This window comes from Protopterus annectens, chromosome 7.part1 (genome assembly GCF_019279795.1).
Source record: "Protopterus annectens isolate FY-2018-M chromosome 7.part1, PAN1.0, whole genome shotgun sequence".
Lineage (NCBI taxonomy): Eukaryota > Metazoa > Chordata > Ceratodontiformes > Protopteridae > Protopterus > Protopterus annectens.
Window position 1 is genome coordinate 418,722,371 of NC_056740.1, and position 15,394 is coordinate 418,737,764.

Genomic DNA, 15,394 nt, shown 5'->3' on the forward strand with positions numbered 1-15,394 from the left:
GAGCCTTGAACCAGGTTTCTGTTACTGCACAGATATCGATGTTCTCCATGCTAAGGAGAGTTTCGAGTGCGTGCATCTTGAGGTTTAGACTTCTGGCGTTGAGTAGCATTACACTTCTTATCCCTTGTGATACCTATGGAGGTGGGTTTGTCTTTTGAGCCTTGCCTAAAAAAGGCACTATGGGGGTGGCAAGAGCCTTTGCCAATATCCGAAAGCCCAGGGGTGACAGGAGCAAGCCGTTCCTAGCGAAGCATTGTGGCTTGTCGAGCATGTCATCCCAGGCTGACAGGCATTGGATCCCCTTTGAATGACACCCAATACTTAAGCCAATTGTTGAAATTGATCATCTAGTCTTCATATTGTGGCATCATTCTTGGTGAGGGTAAGATGCTACTCAAGGTCAGGGTCATACCGGCCTGGGCTACATGCTCAGAGAACTCCTCTATGTCTCTTTTCATGTAGTCCAGGGAGGTACGTCTCAGGTCATTCACACCAGCATGGACAATGACTGAGTCATATTTGTGCTTGCCTTGGAGTGACCTGAGTGCTTGTGTTATGTGGCAGATCCTAGCGCCAGACAGGCAGCTCACTGTGACCTTCTCCTTGTTCAGCCTGGTGAGTGGGACGTCAGTGTGCCTGACGATAGAGTCACCTATTACAAGTGCATCAGGTGTGTTGTTTAGCCTTAAGGGCTGTGACTGTTCGGCACACTGGCTTTGTGAGCTATGTGTTTTGTTTTGGGGTAGCGGTTGCTTGGGTGTCTGCTTTGGAGGTCTCTGCTGCTTAGGCAGATTTTTATTTAGAGCCTCCGAGCATGTTTTTGTGTGTTTATGTGTTTGGTTTGCTGTCGTGGTAGGTCTATGTGAGACTGGAATTGTAGTGAGTGTGGTTTCCTTCTCCTCCTGACTGGTTACGCCAGTACTGAGTTGAGAAAGCTTAGCCTCCAGTTTGGCTATATGGTTGCATCTCTCACATGTATTGGAATTTGTTGGGAGGAGGAGGAGAGGGTTGTCTGTGTACATGAGGCAGTTGTAACATTGCCTCAAGATTCCTAGATTCACCAGCTGGACCGGAGAGGAGACTGACAACTGACCTTTGGACATGCTAGAATAGTATTGGGAATTCCTTTATAATTGAAAAAAAGGGCCAATGGGGAACAAGGTACTCTAGGGGAGTTTGTGAGGGTGTAGTGCTTTTAATTTTTTAGTGCTGACTTATATAATTGCTTTAGTGAGCAAGTGCCAGGCTTTAGAGTAGGAATAGGGTGTTTATTATGAGAGCTAGATCAGTTCTAAGGGAAAAAGTGAAGAGCAGACTTTGTGGAGCCGAGAATGGTTTAAACCCAATTAAGCGGAGCTGCCCGATGCTGCACTATGCGCAAAATCACGCAAAGCTGCGCCAAAGCGGGTTTTATACAGGGGGACTTGAAAGAGCTAGAAACTGGCTCAAAACGGCCAATAGACTACTAGATTCTTGTGCTGGGAACACTTCTCCAGGGATAGATAGGCTGCTCTAAGCTCCCCAGTGCCACTGGTGAACAAAGAAGCCTCCCTTTATCCAAGAAAGGAAATGGGCAACACAGTAACTTTCCAAAAGTCCAGAATACAGTAAAGCCTGTATTTGGACTACTCTAGGTCAGGAAAGACGGGAAACAAGGATACATTTTTTTGTTTTTTTTTCTTTTTTGCAACAAACAGCAGGAAAATGCAATAAATATGTAACACAGGCTAGCGCACTTGAATGTGCAGCCTCAACAGGTAAATGCAACAAACAGGACAAACTTTAAAAGTGCAGGTGCAAAAACAACTTTAAACAGTTTAAAACAGTTCAAGAAGCAGAAATACTTGCAGTTTAGCTAGATCGGACAGTCGCCCGGGCAGTAGCAGGAAAAAAAACACTTTTATCAGGTTAGCAGTCGCTCTTTTAGCCTCTCTGCTGCTAGCACCACTCTGCAGGACCACGAGGAGCTTGGCTGAGTAGTAACAAGCGCAAAAACTGCGCCAAAGTGGGTTTTATACAGGGGGACTTGAAAGAGCTATTTTTATCAACCAGAGGAGAAGTTGTGGATAGCAATTCATAAAGAGCTGAAGGATTTTATCTGGGAGGGGAAGACTGCAAGAGTCAAGTGGGATAAACTTATTCTTCCAAAAGAAAAAAGGGCAGATTGGGATTACAAGTGTTGAAGGGGTATTTCAGAGCTACACAGTTAAGACTCCTACACATAGCACAGCAGAAAACTATAATTCAAACAGGAAAGATATGATGCTGAAACAGGGAGAAGCACAACAGGGAGAGCCTAGGATTTTGGATGTAGACATGTTAGTAGCAAATAACTAGAGAGGGAAAAGGAACAGAATGAGAATACACCAATAACTTACTTGGACTGCAGGCTAGAGACTGCCTTCCATATCAAGGATTGATAAGAGTATACACAGAGAAAGGAATGGGGGTCCTTAATGAAAGATCACCACTGGCAGAGTTTTTAGTAAAATCTAGAACAGAAGTTGCCATTAAAAAAGGAATTATTAGTACAGCATATAAAATATTGCACAATAACTATAAGAATCAATCAGTGGAGGTTAGGAAGGATTGGGAAGAGAGATTATATAAGCAATTCCACAAAGAAACAATGGGAGGATATATGTACATCTCCCAAATATGCAACAAAATCTAGATGATTTAGGATCTTTGGAAGTGTTTACAAAGGTATATTTAAACCTCAAGACTTCAAAGACTTTTTCCTCCAATGGACAGCAAATGTTGGCGGTGTGATGGGGAAGAAAGCGGCAACTGTGAACATGTTTTCTGGAAGTGTGGTGAGTTGGCAGACTTTGGGGATTCCCTGTAGACTGCTCTGTCAGAGGTGCTGGGTGGGTGGGTTGGAGTAACTGGGGAAATTATTTTTTGAGCTATGATACAGCACTGGAATTGCCTAGACATAGTAAGGCCTTGCTGAGTCTAATTATGATGGCTGTCAAAAAAGCAATTACTAGAAAATAGAAATCAAAGCCAGAGAAAACAACTGGAACTGGATCTTTATAAAAGGGTAGAAGCAAACTACACAGGAAAAAATGGGAAATGTAGGATCAATACACGCACAAGAGGAACAAGGATTAAAAGAAGGCAGGATCTGAATGACTTATTTAATGGTTGACTAACAATGACTGGATATGTTAAAAGGGTTCCCATTCAGAAGCCTGAAACATCATAAGCCTGAAAATCAAAATCCTGAAACCAAAAGCCTGAAAATTCAGAATCCTGAAAACTCAAAATCCTGAAAGCCCAAAATCCCGAAAGACCAAAATCCTGAAACTCAAAATCCTGAAAACACAAAATAGACATACTGATGTCATTGTGGCTTTGCTATTGTTAGCCCTGTGGTGTTAGGTCATGCGTTGGGGTCAGGTAAGTGTGCGGTTGGTTTTATTTTAGGGTTAGGGGCGGTTTAAGTGAGTTAGGGTTAGGGCGCAGGTTAGGCATGTATGCAATAGTGACAAATATTGGGGTTAGGGCGGTTTAAGTGAGTTAGGGTTAGGGCGCGGGTCAGGTGAGTGTGCGATAGTGACGGACCTTAGGGTTAGGGTTAGGGTCAGGGTCAGTTGGCAGATATTAGTGTCTTTATAGTGACATATTAGCATTATTTGTGTTTTCAGGATTTTGAGTTTCAGGATTTTGGTCTTTCGGGATTTTGGGCTTTCAGGATTCTGAATTTTCAGGCTTTTGGTTTCAGGATTTTGATTTTCAGGCTTATGATGTTTCAGGCTTCTGAATGGGAACCGTTAAAAGTGATGTATAATGTTCGTAGCTACAGTTGTGTTGGCACGGATTGGAATGTATAATGTCTGCAACTGAGACTGTGTCACTACGGTTCATTTTCCATTTATATAAATGTAACACGGCCCATATCATACATGATAATTTAATAAAGATGTCTTATGTTTAAAAAAAGAAGCATGTATGTGATGTAAAATGTTTGGAACTGCGAACGTGCTAACATGGTTTGTTTTCTTTTATATAAATGTACCACTGCCTATTTTTAAGTGAGAATTCAATGAAGGTGTTATAAAAAGTATCAAGAACAATACTCAGCCCTGCAAAGAACTGATGTATGATGGCACCATCCAATAAAACCCAAAGGATGCTGTAAATATACTTGCGGACAAAAATAACTCAAACTACTCTCCTCTGTCCTATTCATGCCTTTCACTTCTGTACCATCAAATCAGCATCTCCCCATCAATTAAATCACACGAAAACAGAAAAGCAACTAGTAACAGAATCCAGGAGCACCCGTAGAGGCAATGATTCAATTGCAGCAGTGAGCGATGAAAAAACAGTTTTAATTCCAAGACAATTCCTTTTGCACAGGTAAAAAAAGCACAATACAGACAAGCGCTTTCGCCTGGACCATTCCAGGCTTTATCAAGTCAAAGTGAATGTCAATGGTAAAAACACTTTTTAAATAGGTTTAACTACTTGGTCACATGCTCGTTTAGCTGTTAATTAATGAATAGATGACACCTGATAAAGGTAGAGAGCCTTTGCTTATGTACATTAATTATGTTTAAAATATTTAGCTCAGGATCTGGTGTGATCATCACGGTTATACCAATAACTATTGCTATTTGCATGTTACAAACAGTACAACATTTAAAATATTCATAAAAAACATTCTTAAAAAACAGGAATTAAATCATAAAAACATGGGAATATTCCCTAGTGAGTGCTTAAACATCAGTACATGGTCTGTCTGAAAGCAAACCAAAAAATAATAACAAAAAGTAGGAAAATGATCACTAGGATCAGGATGCGATATGCCAACTTATAATGGGAAGTTTCATATAACTATAATCTGGCTCTTCTAAGTTTGAGAACTGGGCCTATGCTCAGCATGCCGTTCAGGCCAGGTGTACTACTCGCATCAAGCCTGAGCTGCCAGATTAACTCCCTGAATTCCAGGGTAGATTCCCAATCTCCTCCTCTATTATTAGGGTGTACCTGTGCGAGTACCATGAAAACAAGCTTAAAGTTGGGGCATGTGAGGGAGTGTTTGAAAACTGCATTACTTTCCTTCATTTTGCCTACATCATAAGTGTGCTCATATATTCTCTTCCTAAGCTCCCTTTCGGTTTTTCCTATATAGAACGCACCACAGGTGAGACAGTAGCCAATGTAAACCACACCTTTCGTGTTACAAGTGAAATGCCCGTGGGGTTTCAAATTGATTTTGCGTTCCTTCAAATATATGTGATTGTTGTTGATCATCAGGGGGCACTGTTTACAAGCACCACATTTGAACGTGCCACTCTTTTGTTGTGTTGTAATGCGGGTGGTGTTGTTTCTTTGTTCGAAAACCTCTTTTAAATTGCGACCTCTTTTCCTAACAAAAGCTGTTTTTTTAGGGATTAAATGCTTGAACTCATCATTGGTTTCTAAAACAAACCAAAACTTGGTAATTGTGTTTTCAATTTCTTTTGAATTCTCTGAAAAAGTGTAAATAAAGTTACCAGAATTCTCCTGTACTTGTGTGCTTAGGGTCCTTGGGTTGGGGATAGAGATGTTTTTATTCCCTAGTAATGGTGTGTATACTGAGTCCCTTTTAGTAAGAATCTCTTGAATGAGATTGTTCACCAGGTCATCTGGGTAACCCCTCTCTGTAAACATAACTCTTAAATTGTTTACTTCGTCAATGAAGTCGGACAACCTACTGCACATACGGGAGGCTATGATGAGTAATCCCTTAAGTATTCCTTTCTTTTGGTGGAATGGATGTTGACTGTTGAAATGCAGCAGTGAGTTGGAAAAAGAGGGTTTTCTGTAGACCTTAGAATATAATTCTAATGACTGGGAATCTCTGAGGATTGCTACATCCAAGTAATGGAGTTCATTCTCACTAATTTCATGAGTAAATGCTAGAAAATCTGTGGTGGAATTGATATATTCCAGGAAACATGCCACTTGTTCTCCAGTACCATCCCAAATGATACAAATGTCATCTAGGTAACGGCAATAAAAGGTAATATACTGTGCCCAGGTAGATTGAAAAATATAAGCTTGCTCCCATCTGTGTAATACTGCGTTTGCATACACAGTGGCGCAAGAGGCACCCATGGCCACTCCCTTTGTTTGCTTGAACAGTTCACCGTTGAAAAATACATAACTGTTGTTAAGGACAATATTTAGCATTTCAGATGTTAAATTAATAAGATTACTACTGAGCCTGGTTTCATGTTTAAGAAAATCGGTGAACCACTCAACACCTGTAGTGTGGGGGATGCTAGGGAATAGTTCTTTAATATCTACAGTGATCATTAGTGAGGAAGTATGGCATTTTTCTTTTGGGAATTGTCTGAGAAACTCCCAAGAGTCCTTAACCACATGAGTCATGGCCGAGGTGTGTTGTTTGGTAATGAAGTCAATAAATTTAGCTATGGGTTCCGTTACCCCACCCGCACCAGAAACAATTGGTCTAAATAAAAGAGGATGAGTGCCTTTGTGGGTTTTGGGGATTCCAAAAATAATAGGAACCCTAGGTTTATTGACTAGTAAGAAATTGTAAAGTTGCTCGTTAATAGCCCCTTGTAAAAGATGGTCATAAAGTGTGTATTTTATCTTAGCTAGGGCTACATTGTACTCATTACGAGATGTCAAACAGTATTGTTTGTCATAGTGTAGCATGTTGTGTATGCTTTCCTCATAGGTGTGGTCGTACATGAGTACGGCTCCACCACCCTTATCTGGCTTCATTACCATGACATGTTCACTTGATAACATGGAAATGTATTCAAGTTCCTGTTTGGATATGTTAGATTGTTGTACCTCCGTAGAATAGAAGAACTTGTCACGTAGTGACCATCAATTATCTCACATCTCCCCATCAATTATCAACACAGGACATGTATTAGATGCCATCCCCAAAATAAATAAAGAACACTAGCTCTATAAGATCAGATAACACAGCTGCCCTGTTTCCTTATGGATTCTCCTCGGCCTGGCCACTGGTTATTTTTGCCCAAGTCTAGAGAACAGCCGTGGTTGTCACACCTCTACAAATATGGCGTAACTACTAACCCTGATAACTACTCACTTATTAGCTGCACTAGCCTCATATGTCAGGTAATGAAATACATCACGGAGATCAAAAACAAGGATACTGGCAGCTTACGACCTTTGACCCCAACCAATATGGCTTTGTGAAAGGTGGATCTTTCTTACTTAACCTGGCGGACTACTATGAGAGAGTCACTGGAATGCTAGACAATGTCAGATTGGTACACACTGCCTATCTGGACTTCCTAAAGGCCTTCAACATTAGCTCACATTCTGAAACCATGAATACACCAGCACAACTAAAAATAAAAACATACACAGTTCACTGAAGAGGAACACTGGTTAACCTCTACCACTAGGGTGGACACTTTAGGAATTTCCAAAGCTGCCTGTTTAAACTTTCTTAAAAAAACAGTGCTAATCCAGTTGGAAAAGTTCTACTGGAGAAGCTTAGGAAGTGTCCCAGGCTGAGGATCTGGTCAACCAAGGCATGTTATTAGGCACAGGTTTGGTCTTCAGTGCTTTTTAGCTTCAGGGTGTCAGAAGGGACTACTAAAAAGGTCATAGTATGTGACTGGGTGTATGAAACCTCCATATATTCTCTGATCTCTGCATGAACCAAAATTGAAGAGATACTGCCCTCTAATCTGATGACCACAAACTGGAAATCAAGGGTTTCAAAGCAGGCCACAGTATCCATACCTTTGGTTTGGGAAGACATGCTAAGAGCCTGAAGTGTAGCAGTCTGCAAAACAATGTGTCAGAGGCCCTGAATAAAAACTCCATAGTTTGTGTGTGGGGGAGTAAGGGGAGCTGCAAAACCATCTCAAAGTTTGGTGTCTCTAGATCTAGAGAAACTAGTGATTTCAGTTGAGCTGTCCTAACTTTCCCACCTTTTCTCCCCATGTTTATTCTCCCCATGTTATTGGAATTCTTCTACTTTAGTGATAGTTTCCTGCAGGCCTTTGCTTAAGCAACAGTAATATGGAAACAAATGCACATCCACCCAAGAGCTACAAATTCCTGGACAGCAGACAGGAGTCCACATCCAAAATCACTAACATTAACTTACAAAAATGCCACTACAATACAAGAACAAAAATAGAACTCCACTATGGGATATACTGGGTACTTATCCTTCTGGAAGCAATCCACTCTGCCAGAATAACAGTGCTCTGGAGCAGCATGCAACTACAGGTGACCTTGTGGCAAAAAAAAGATCTGAAGACTGAATCAGCTGACACCCCTCTCACACCACTGACATTCTAGCATCCGAGTAACAGGGAGTTTGCTGAAGCCACTTACGAAAGGTAGAGCTTTGGATGTCAGGCCAACCACTGAGGTACCTGCTAGAAGGATATCCCACTGACAAGGACTGCAACAGTGAACAATATGATGAATTCCCATTCTATTAGGATGGATGATGTGCCTTCATTGAAAATACTCATTGCCAGTGATATGTAAAAGGGGTTCATTTCAGGACCACTACTCATTGGTTTACACTTCACTGATGTTAAGGTCGATGTCAGGGGCTGACAAAGATTGCAGATAACTGCAAACCCAGAGTGGTCATTCACACCTAAACAGCACCCATATCCTCCAAAAGGGCCTAATCTATACAAATTTATGGTTCCTGGACTATGGATTATAGCTCAAAACTAAAGCAGCACTGCACTATTTGGAAAACAAGAACACTCTTGCAACTAATATACAAATACCCCCCCCCCAAATTTCACATTGCCATCAGAGACCACTGCATGTTTGTTGATAATGAACCCCTTTCCACCACCACATTTCAACTGCAATTAGAAATCTTTCTACCTAGCCCAGTTAAATCACTAAAGGACTACCCTCCTAGTCCAAAGTGGGTGACTTCACCTCTAGCAAAAGACCAGTCACCAGTGGTGTACCACAAGGTTCTGTGGTATGCAACTTACCATTCTGAAATGCATTTCTCAGAAGTCCAGGCAAACTATGATGGCCTGATGCTGACCAAGTTTGCTCCATCAGCAATCACTGAGCCCCCAAACAATGTTAAGATACTACAGACAGGGTTAACGCAGACAAAAAGCCACAGATTAAAGCTAAATGCAAAAAATGCATTATTATTCTCTTTGGGAAATATGACATTCCTGCTAATTATATTATAGACAGCACCCCCCCCCCTCAAAGTGTAGACCCAGTGGTATGTGATCTGGGAACTCAGGCGGATAGCAATCTGAACTTTGACCACTATTTATCCACAGTATCTATTTGGCACATCTTATAAGTAAGACACTGCATGCAGATCAAGGGATGTTATAATTCCTTTATACTGACCCTCATCAGAAAAATAAGAAGTGCAGTGCTACCTTTTGCATGTACCTCACCAGACATGTACAACAATTGGAGAAACCACAGGAGTTTCTCACCAATAAATTACAGGGTACAAAAAAACAAGTCTTATGCAGAAAGACTGAAGGCCCTTTCACTGTATTCTGCTCCTACAGGTTGCTAACAGGTGACCTGTGCCTGGCTTACAGGGCAGTCTCTGACCCAGCACTTAAGGAAATGCTACACATTCATAAAATAAACTGCATGAGGGTCAGTCGCTCCAGGGATTCTAATCTAGCCTCTGACATGAGCAGGTCATGCTGGACAGACACACATGAAACAAAGCCCCCTCCCTGACCTTTTCAAATGCAACCTAGATCAATGGATGGGTCACCGCAAATTCCATCCTGGGGTGGCACCCATGTCACTCTTGGACACAGGAAATCTGTATTAGCTACCATAGACCCTTACCTCTGTGAACTTCACTCACTTAACCACCAACAACTTGAGCAACTCGGGATAAATGTGGCTAGGCTCATAAGGGCTCTAGGGCCATTAACCTAGTAACCTTCTATAAACCTATGAATTTAACACAGTTGTCAGTCAGCTGCGGTTCAACAACATGCAACTGGCACTGTGGATTTTGGATTTCCCATGTTGCTGCCCCAATAAGCTGCACTGTTGATTCCCCAAACTGTGGACCTGGTAAGCTTCACTGCTGATTTCCCACACTGTGGATCCGGAAAGCTGCACTGTTTTGTTCCCACACTGTGGACCTGGCAAAATGCACTGTTTAGTTCCCACACTGTGGACCTGGCAAGATGCATTGTTTAGTTCCCACACTGTGGACCTGGTAAGCCGCACTGCTGACTCCTTTCAGTGTGGACTTGGTAAGCCGCACTGCTGACTTCCCCACAGTGTGGACCTGGTAAGATGCACTGTTAATTCCCCACACTGTGAGCCAGTAAACACCTGCTGGTCACTTTATTAACTGTGAAGCAAACAAATGAGTTTTGGAGAAAAATAAAAAGTGTCAATTGTAGTGTGTGACATGTCTTTGGTTCTTAACTTGCTTTACCTACACAAATGCAAGTCCTGCTATTAGAAGAGATATTGCAATAAATGAAACAGAAGTATCTTAAAGTGAATGTTACATTATTTTTAATATGTAAAATAACAATGCCTTGAAGTAGATACTAAAGTTTAATAAATGGCTAAGGAGGTGAGGATTCCCACTAAAATTCCAAAGACAATAGCTGAGAACTTAAGAGCTGCAGAACTGAAAATGCAGATCTGTACAACACATAAAATCATTTTGAGACGATCATCTCAGTAGTCTCTCTTCTCTAAGGTACACTGATGATCTTGGAGTGAATATATACAAATACCAGGTGTGTGGGGAAAACAGCTCCCATGATAAGGAGGACAGGAAGGGCTAAAGCCACTTCAAATTCTGGAAATTTGTTCCTAAACCTTTAAAGTTACTGAATCCATAATCCATAATTTAGTTTTCAAAGTGTTAGGACAAAGTTTTAGGACTTCCAGTAACAGGTCCTGAACTTCTATTTTATTTTATATTATTTTGGGTGTGCAAAACAACATATACACAGTAGTTAATAATCTTTTTTCCGACCTAATTTTGCAGTTTAGTACTTTTAATACACAGGTAACTCTATCATGATCTATGTATTTACAGAAAGCAGCAGGGAAAACATGAAGGAATAAAAAACTGAAGGTGCAATGTGTATGTAATATTTAAATTGTTCACTGAAAATTCAGCTTCCCTTTTGTTTTAATGGACAACAGGATTCTATTATTAAATGTTCAACGTCTATGTTCTTTTTCTCCCTATTTATTTTCCCTGCTATGAACATCAACACAGCATTTACAATATTTTAAATTGATTTGTTTCTCTCCACTAGAACACTAAACAGTACCTTACTGTACTGTGGTGGTTTAACTTTAAAAAAAACTTTTATCCTGCCCTTACTGCAGTCTCCAGTTCACTGATGTCCTCAAGACCACTGAATACAGGTAGTTTTAGAGCCAACTGCCTCCCCAAACTGACTATTACCATGACTGTCCTAAAAACCCACCCATGCTATGATGTCCTTCCCCTACCCATACAGAAAGTAAAGGCTAGAACAAGGAAACAGTATAGGAGTCAAGTCTCCTGCTGTGAGCTGTCAATCACAGCAGGTAACAGCTCAAATTACCCTTAGCACTTTGACAGCTAGGTGTGAAGAAGGATGAGTGATGAGTTAAAGTAGTACAAGTCAAGCTTCACAAAAAAAATGCAGTTTAGCCATTCTAAAAAGTAGCAGCAGTAAAAAGCACTTTGAAAGTCTGTTCTGTGGCATTTGCACTGTGTTTTAAGTAGTTATTGAACAGAATGAAAGGTTACTTAAAACTGACTGAAAGACAGCAGTGTATGCATGTAAAATCAATGCAGTGACAGGAGCTTTAGGAAGAAAGCAGCCTGCGTGACATAACTTTTTACAGATAAGCACTGCATTTTGGGATACCTAGAAGCAGACTAAACAATCAGAATTACTTCAAGATGCCAGACTCCATGTGGTCAGACTCAGAAATGATATATAAAAATATTTAAAAACCTGTAAATATTTCCCAGAGTGGTTCTCCTTTAACTGTGCAAGCTGATAGTGACTTCTGCACAGTACATTACGAAGTACAGTCATGAAGGTCAGCACTATACTTTGAACAATGGGAAAAACTGGACAAAGAAGGGAAAAGGAGTACAATATGGCAGGCAGTGCAATGTGTAGCATACGGGATAAGAAACGGGAATTTAGAAGCCTGAAATAACAAAGGTTACAGCACAGAGTGATTCTAAAGTCATAGTAGATATTCAGCTACACGTGTTGTCAGTGCTGCATTACAGAATTCCAAGAAGTAAGCCACACCACTGCCTACAGAGATGGGGTGGATGGATTACAACAGTGATCCATGCAGTTCACAGTTAAACTATTCATAATAGTTATCAGAGTGGGGAACTGACCCACATATGGACCCTCTCCAGACTCAGCCAGAGCACTGGCTGCTTAAATGATTTGCTCAGTCATACAAAAGGCACATGGAGGCTGACTGAATCATACCAAAGACCAAAGGAGCCAGCTCGTTAATAGGTTGCAGCCATAATCTTCCATGCCAACTACCACAATCCCAGAGCATTTCAAAAGGGCTATGAATCCAACAAAAGACATCAGTGTCATGCTATGTTCTAATGACCTACAGAGCTTGTCATGTGAAAGTTCAGTCCATGCATACTTGGTGAGGCAAATGGACAACAGTGTTTCATCAGCAAAAGAAGTAGGTCATCACACCACTGTATTAAGTATGGATCTGTGTATGCATTCTGTGAGCGCGAACACATACACACTTCAGTTTACACAGTGTTGAGTTACTGAACTCAAACATTTTTCTACATTTTGAGTATGGGCCTGTGTGTGTGAATCTAGTGAAGTACTGTCAAGCATTAGAAACGCCAGTGCTTTGGCAGCCTTTGTCTTCCAAGTACTTAAGGTCTATGAAACTCTGCAGTACAGCGATATTAGAAGCCCTCTGGGGACTTCCAGAACCGTGCAATACAACTCTGAAAACAATAACAGTGGCACACAATCTTAGTTTCTAAACTGCAACATCAATATTGAACTCTTCCTCTACAAACATTATGTGCATCAGCCAACAATTCTGGTAAGCATCAACTTGCTCAGCTTTGCCATGTGTTTTCTTGCCCAGCGGTCTTACCTACTGTGTATCATATCTATGAATGCCACCCATGTCTCTTACACTTTGTTTTACAGACAGTATCTACTGCTCTTTGCTAAGTTTTTCAAGGGTTCTGCTATCCTTAAATGCACTGTGCTGATCTATTTTTCTAATGTTCCTAAAAGGGGCTCGAATATCCTAGACCTGGTCATTACCAACATGGGAAATCAATGCTCCACACTTATGGTCACCCCCTCGTTGGTCAGGTCTGACCATAAGCTAATCACCCTTAACGTCCACATCCCACCCCCCAGTAAGGAAACCTCCATAAAACACTTCTCCAAAGCCAACTTCATGCTACTCAAGTCAAAAGTGACAAACTTCATGACACCCATACAGACGGGAACTGAAGGTTCAACTGCTGAATCCTACACTAAGGCACTGTACGAGCACATCCACTCATGCATGAATCGTGCCATCCCAAATAGAACCAAGATGCTCTCATCCAAAAAAAGGAAGCCAATCTGGTGCTCGCCTGCCATAAATAAACTTTACAACAAAAGGAAGAAACTGTTGCAGAAAAGAGGAAAACCCCAGGATGCAAAAAATTTCCTTACCAGCCTCAGTAAGAAACTGAGATCCCTCATAAAATCCTCCAAAGCTAGTTACGAAAATAAAATTGCCAAAGATTCCAAAGACAACCACAAGGCATTCTATAACTATGTCACAAGGCATTCTATAACTATGTCAAGAATCTAAATGGCAATGCTCAGATCTGCTCCAAGCTAAAACAGAATGACATTAAATATACTGATCCCAAGGATATTGCCAATATCCTGGCAGATCGATTCAGTGCCAACTTCACCCCCCTCTCACCCCCTAAATGGCCCATCTCAATACCGGAAGATTGCCAAATTCTGGTAATAACGGCCACACAGGTAAAAAACGCACTCTCCAAAGCTAAGAATACAGCATCCATGGGGGACCAGATGACATCCCAGGCTGTGTACTACATGAACTACATTATGGACTGGCACCTCACCTAAGTGTCATGTTTAATCATAGCCTCACCTCAGGTTTCGTGCCCACTGAATGGCGCAGAGCTACAGTTATATCCCACTCCACAAGGGGGGATCCACCTTGGATCCCGGAAACTACCATCCCATCAGTCTGACAAGCCTCATCTGCAAGGCCATGGAGCGTATTATCAAGGAACTTATAAACAAAGACATTGGCAACCTTCAAACACTGGACCCCACCCAGTTTGGGTTCGTGAAGGGACGATCTTGTCTCCTGAACCTGATTGACTTCTTCGAATCAGTCTCCAGAGCCATGGACAAGGGTAAGGTGGTCCACACAGCCTATCTAGACCTTGCCAAGGCCTTTGACACCATCCCCTACTCTGGAATCAGACAAACTTACTAAGCTGGGCATTAATCCCTACGTCACCCAATGGGTCGCTAACTGGCTTACTGACAGAACCCACACTGTAAAAGTAGCCAACTCCAAATCCAGCTCCAGACAAGTGGAGTACCTCAGGGTTCAGTCCTGGGACCACTCTTGTTTGGCATCTACTTCTCTGAAGTACAGGCCAACACTAAGGGACTCTGGATAACAAAGTTCACAGATGACTGCAAACTGGGAGCCATTATTGAATCCCCAAATGATGTGGATACTCTACAAAAGGGCCTTACAGAAACAGATGCTTGGTGCCAGAGCCATGGGCTCAAGCTCAATGCCAAGAAATGTATAGTTATCCCCTTTGGGAAAAAACATGTATCCGTGAATTACCATGTAGGTGGCAGTACACTAAACACCGAAAGTGTGATAAGAGACTTAGGGACACAGGTGGACAGTGGTCTCACCTTCGATAACCACATCGCCACAACAGTCAAGAAATCCTTCTATGTGGCACACCTCATCACGAAGGGTTTTTCATCCCGAAAAAAAGTGGTCATTGTCCCACTGTACTCATCCCTCATTAGACCCATTATAGAATACAACGCCCCGTTTGGTATGTACCTCTCAAGACATCTGCAACAACTGGAAAGGCCGCAGAAATACCTCACTAAAAGAATCACAGGCCTAAAGCAGATGTCCAACGCTGACCGCCTTAAAAAACTCTGGCTATACTCTTGTCGCATATCGTCTACTCAGAGGCAATCTCTGCTTAACATACAAGGCCATGTCAAACCCAGAGCTGTTGGACATGCTACACTTACAGAAATCCCAATCCCTCAGAGCCACACGCTCCAGGGATCTAAACCTTGTCATCACAATAAACAAAACATGCTGGAGGGAT

General features: G+C 41.6%; 1 protein-coding gene across 13 annotated transcripts in view; it reads right to left on the reverse strand.

Annotated features, from left to right (window-relative positions):
* The window catches only part of PBRM1 (polybromo 1), a 2,726,611-nt gene that overhangs the window by 2,563,342 nt on the left and 147,875 nt on the right, over positions 1-15,394 (reverse strand). The gene's annotated exons all lie outside the window — the stretch shown is intronic.